The following is a 6,000-nucleotide window of genomic DNA, read 5'->3' on the forward strand; positions in this document are numbered from 1 at the left end:
GAGAACCCCATTACCATGTTTCTTCAATCTCCATGGATGCATCTAACAGAAGAAACCCTTTTTCATCTTTCTTCAATCCCTATAGATGCATCCAACAGAAGAACTCCATTTCCTTGTAAATGACTACCACTACATATTTTGGATTTTCATCGCCAATTTTCTCCTCCCATCATTTATAATTATAACATTCATTTTCATTTCACCACGAGAGTTTAAATCCAATTTTTTTTCACCACAGTACTTATCTTCCGATTACCCTCTTACAAGAAGAACCATTCATCCAATTTAGCCTTAAAAATTTATGCATTACCCTAATATTTAACAGTAATAAGAAAAATATGCAGTGGTGCCATTATTTTCTACTTTTCTGTTCCACAGTTAGTAGAACACTAGTTTCCAAAAAAAAAATACATGGGTTCGAGTTAGGGATGGCAATTCAAACCGCTAAATCAATAATAATAAATAACTGCCTGAATGGAGCAGATTTGGGTATTAAAATTCGGGTATATTATGGATATGGGGAAAAACCGCGAACTTTATTTGGTTATGGTTTGGATATGGTTATAGGGGTCCCAAATCCGTATCCGTCCTTGAATCTGAATTGAATAATAATATAAAATATCATATAATTTATATATAATACTATTGTTGTAGGCCAATATAAATGATAGGGAGAGAAAGGGCCGTCGGCATAGAGAGAAGAGAGAGATGTGTATTTATGAGGTGTGTGATATGTCACCTCATTGTGCCTTTAATTTTAGTAGTAGAGAAGGTAAATTCCTTACCGCAATAGGATTACAACTCTAATAGGATAATATCTAATCTAAGAGATATGGTAGAATCCCAAAGGGGATATCCTAGATATGTTAGGATTTACACAAGTACATTCCTAATCTAACAGGATTGCAACACTTTCCTTTGAGTGTGTAAACACTGAAATAAAATATCGCATCAGGCCTTCAGCAGATGAAGTAGGTTAATTGACACAACGGGCGAATGCGAATCTCAAATTGAAGAAAGTATGCATTGGCAGTAAAACTCACAAAACCTCATTATAGTAAAACCTAAGATAGGTACAAAACCCATAGACTAAGGAGAAAAGTAAGAAGTATGCATAATGTTTAAAACAAAAGTCATACAGGACAAAAGTAATGAACCTCAACGGAGTATGATTATCCCATGATGGGTGCCTCATCAAAACCTCGTTAGGTAGCAAAAACCCAGTGGGAAAATGCTCCTAATAGGGAAAAAAGTACATTAAGATCAAGTGAGTATACTTTGGGATACTTCCCCTGAGTTAGACATAACTTCCAAATAAGAGAGCTACAAGCTATTCAACTTAGAAATTTTACACATACTGATTCCTTGGATGAGCTTCTGAAAAGTAGACTTCAACAATGACTTGGTGAAGAGATCAGCCAGGTTGTCTTGGGAATGGATTTGCTTGACTCTGATGTTCTAATGCTATTGTTGCTGGTGAGGATAAAAGAACTTCGGCCCAATGTGCTTGGTGTTGTCTCCCTTGATGTATCCCTTCTTTAGTTGCTTGTTACATGCAGCATTGTCTTCAAAGAGTGTAATATGAAGGTCAACGATGGTAGTAAGATCACTAATGCTTTGAATATGTTCCATGACTTCTTTTAACAAAAAGCATTCAAGCGAGGCATCATGCAAGGCAAGAATCTTAACATGGTTCGAAAAAGTCGCAACTAGTATTTGCTTGGTAGACTTTTAAGATATTGCGGTGTCTTCAACAATAAAGACATAACCCATTTCAGAACGTGCCTTATGTGGGTCAAATAGATGCCCTGCATCTGCGTAACCAAAAGACAAGAATGAACCCGAAGACCGAGGGAGCAGCGGCTCCTTTCGAGGATTCATGGTACAGAACAGGCTCAATTTTGGCATACCCTTGAGGTAGTAGAAAATGTCTTTAATAGCATTCCAGTATTTATGTGTAGGCACAATGTTGTATCTTGCCAAAAGATTCACAAAGAAGGAGATGTCAGGTCTAGCGCATTGAGCAAGTACAATATAGCACCAAGTGCATTTTGGTATGGAACTTTAGGCTTCAAAATCTCTTCCTTATCCTCTTAGAACAAAAGGGATCTCACTTAGCATCTCCGAACGACCATAGGAGTACTCGAAGGCTTCAGTTTATCCACATTAAAATGCCACAACACCATCTGGGTGTAGTTTGATTGTTGTACTGGGATTCGATCCGAACAGTGCTTAATCTCTAGGCCAAGGCAATATCAAGTTTTTCCAAGATCCTTCATCTCAAATGCTAATACCAAGAGAACAAAAATTTCCTTAAGCTCAATCTCTAGGTCGAGGCGTGCTTTGTATCACACTATTTCATTCTTCTTACTACGCTTTCTCACGAAAACCTACTTGTAGCCCACGGGCTTCACATGTAGTGCAGTAGGAGCTACGGATCCAAACACCTTACGTTTCGCAAGCGAATCGATTTTGAATTGGATTGCTTGTTTCCTGTTTGACCAATCCATTCTACGTCGACATTCATCAATGGAACGTGGTTCAATGTCATTGGTAAGCATAATGTCAATAGCTACTGTGTATGCAAAAGCTTGATGTCAATAACTACTGCGTAATGAACTGAAATCGTGATTCTCGAGAGGCTGATATGTCTCATATAAGACATCACTGTAATCTAGAATAACCTCATGCATTGGAATAGATGAGTAACCGATGGTCATATTCATACTAGGTTCACTAATTTGTGCCGTTTTCCTCTTCCGGGATTGTGAATCCTTTAAACCAAGGGGTCTGCCATGCTTCAAGGTATGAGCAAATGATTAGCTAGTCACCAATGTACCGGGCTGCGTGGGAGGTGCAGCCAACCCTCCTTCAGGGATGACTCGTCCTTTTGAGGCGATGTTACGGCGTACGTTAGGTACGTCGATCCTTTTAGATGCGTTTGCAACAGGTATATGTGATATTGTCACCTTTGCTAGATCAGTAAAAGCATCCAACATGCTTTGAGAAATGCTTTAAAGGTCTAGAAAATGACGAACCTCAGTTTTAGATTGAGATGTGCAGGGAGCTAAATGAGACAGAGTGGGAGTAATCCACGACAATTCGCAGCGTTTGACAAGAACATGAGTGTTATTATCTTCCCTTAACGACGAGAAGATTGTCACATCAAAGTGACAATCCGCAAACATGTGGTAAAGAGATCTCTTGTCAAGGGATCTAAGTAGCGAATAATTGATAGCGAATCATAACTGATATAGATTCCCATTCTTCTTTGAGGACCCATTTTCGTACGTAGTGGCAACACTTTTAGCACAAAGACTGCGTACCCAAACACACATAAATGTGAGACGTCAGACTCATATTCAGTAACCAATTGTAATGGTGAATGAGGTTAGGTAGCGGTGGGCTTCAGGCAGACCAACATAGTTGCATGCAATATTGCATAGCCCTAGGCGGATACTGGCAACTCGGTTTGCATAACCAAAATCCAACCGATCGTTTCAAGGCACTTTATGAAAGCTTATGCCAAGCCGTTTTGGGTGTGAACATGAGGTACAAGATGCTTTAATTTCAATCCTAACTGACATCAAATAACCGTCAAAAGTTTGTGATGTAAACTATCCACCATTATCCAGTCGAATTGACTTAATTGGATAATCAAGGTTGTGTGCCCAAGGCTTAATGATTTGAGCTAAGAGTTCCGCAAAAGCAGTGTTGCATGTGGACAATAAGCAAACATGTGACCAACGTGTCGATGCATCAACCAACACCATGAAGTATTTAAATGATCCACATGTTGATTAGATAGGTCACAAATATCCCCTTGAATTCTTTGAAGAAATATAGGGGGTTGTGAATAATATTTGTAGATGAAGGTTGAATATTCAACTTCCCCAGGGAGCATGCTTTGCAAGATGAATGGCCGGGATAAGATGTTAGGTGAAGCCCATATGACACTTTAAGGATACAGCACATCATATCTCGTCTAGGATGTTGCATATGGTCATGCCAAAGAAACAAAGTGCTTTGGAACCCAAGCACAGGGCCGCCCACATGGTGGATCTCAATGGCTCAAATGGTTGTGACGTACAACCCACTCGAGAAACATTCCAGCTTCTCGTGAGTAAGCTTTTGGCCATATTCATAAGACTTGATACAAAGAAATTCAGAACCACTCTTTTTAGTGGTTTAATATGATATTGATTGTCTCGAATATCTCTAAAACCCAACAATGTTCTTCCAAAACAAGGAGAATAGAGGGCCTCTTTAATAGTTAATTTGGTACCATTAGACAACATTATATGGGCCTTTCTGTATCCTTTAATCAAGTTGGATGAGCCTGAGGTTTGTTAAAGGTGTATTTTTAGGTACGAAGTTAGTAAAATAGTGTTGCTCATGCAAAATGGTGTGCGTGGTAGCATTATCAGCCAGACGACTAACTTTCCCACTACTCATACCTAGAAATAAATTAATTGAATCGCTCACATACATAAATATAATTTCATTCATTCAATTAAGCAATCAAGAAATAATATCCAAAAAAATAATTATCCATAATTCAAAACAAATTATTCCAATGACTTGCAAAAATTGTCCGAAAAAATTAAACCATAAACGTAGAAAATAGTGGGGAAGGTTCGTTAACACCTAGTGGGTTCGGTCACTACGGATGAAAACCACCCTAACATGTCTTAGAAAAATAGAATTGTATTCTTTCCATAGGAGCTTATGCCTCCTGAAATTTTGAAACCTCCATCGTTATGGTAGTATCGCTAGGATGTTCCACATGCGTAAAGTTAGACTCACAATGAGAATGATACTTGGCAATAGCCTCAGGAGTAGCTCAACATACGCATGACCAATGATCCCTTGTTCTTGAAGTTTAGGGCCTTAGGGGCAAGGGAATTGCCCTTCAGGGTCAAATTTCCTCCTTTGGCATTTGTTGACCTTGGGCCCGTGGCTGGAGTTGCTTCCACGATCACAACGAGTTTTCCATCGTTTGTGGCTACTAGAATTAGTCACATGTGCTTCATGCATAGCATTCGATTCAATGGGTTGAGCTTGATGACTTTTCATCAAAAGCTGGTTTTGCCTTTCTATGAGAAGTAAAACAGAGATTAAATCCAAAAATGTGGTGAACTTCTATGCCCTATGTTGTTGTTGTAAGACAATATTAGTGGTATTGAAGGTCGAATAGGTCTTCTCCAGGAGATCATGTTCAGTCAAGTTCTCATTACAGATCGTAAGTAGTGATCGGATTCTACAAACTTTAGAGTTGTATTCATTCACGAGCTTAAAGTCTTAGAAGTGTGGATGTTGCTAGTTGTGTCTTGCTTCAGGCAAGTAAATGTCTTTCTGGTGATCGAAGCGATCGGCTAGAAACGAGCCATAGGGCACGTGGATCCTCTTCCGCAAGGTACTCGATTTACAACGCATCATGAATGTGTCTTTGGATGAAGATCATGGAGGTGGCTTTCTGAACTTCGTCAACTGGGACATCCATAGCCTCTTCAATGGCGGCTTGTAAACTTTTAGCAATGAGATGGAGCTTCATGTCATCGACCCACTTAGTTTTTTTCCAGATACTTCCAAATTGGTAAATTCAAGCTTGTTCAAGTTTGACATGTCCCTAAAACAAAGGGTACAAAAGGAATGTGGTTAGTCATATGGAAAGCCATAGAAATACAATTTTGAACATTTGGGTTCTATAGACATGTATAGGTTCAATTTAAGGAAAACTAATGAAAATGGCTTGAAAACTTTGAGTCTTAATGATAAGGACAAAATAAAGGGTAAAGTGAATAGTACCATAATTGACTTTTTAGTGTAAAAATGTGGTTTTTCGTTACAGTGAACAGTACAGTGGGCTATTTGTTAAAACTCCCTTTAATTTAAACATGAAAGCCTCGAGTTTCATGGTGTAAGCTTTGAATGAAAACTTCAGGTTTCAAAGGCACTAAATTCGAAGGTACAGGTTCGATTTAATTATAAACTTCCAAT

Source organism: Pyrus communis, chromosome 13, assembly GCF_041283825.1.
Source record: "Pyrus communis isolate YQ-2024b chromosome 13, ASM4128382v1, whole genome shotgun sequence".
NCBI classification, from domain to species: domain Eukaryota; kingdom Viridiplantae; phylum Streptophyta; class Magnoliopsida; order Rosales; family Rosaceae; genus Pyrus; species Pyrus communis.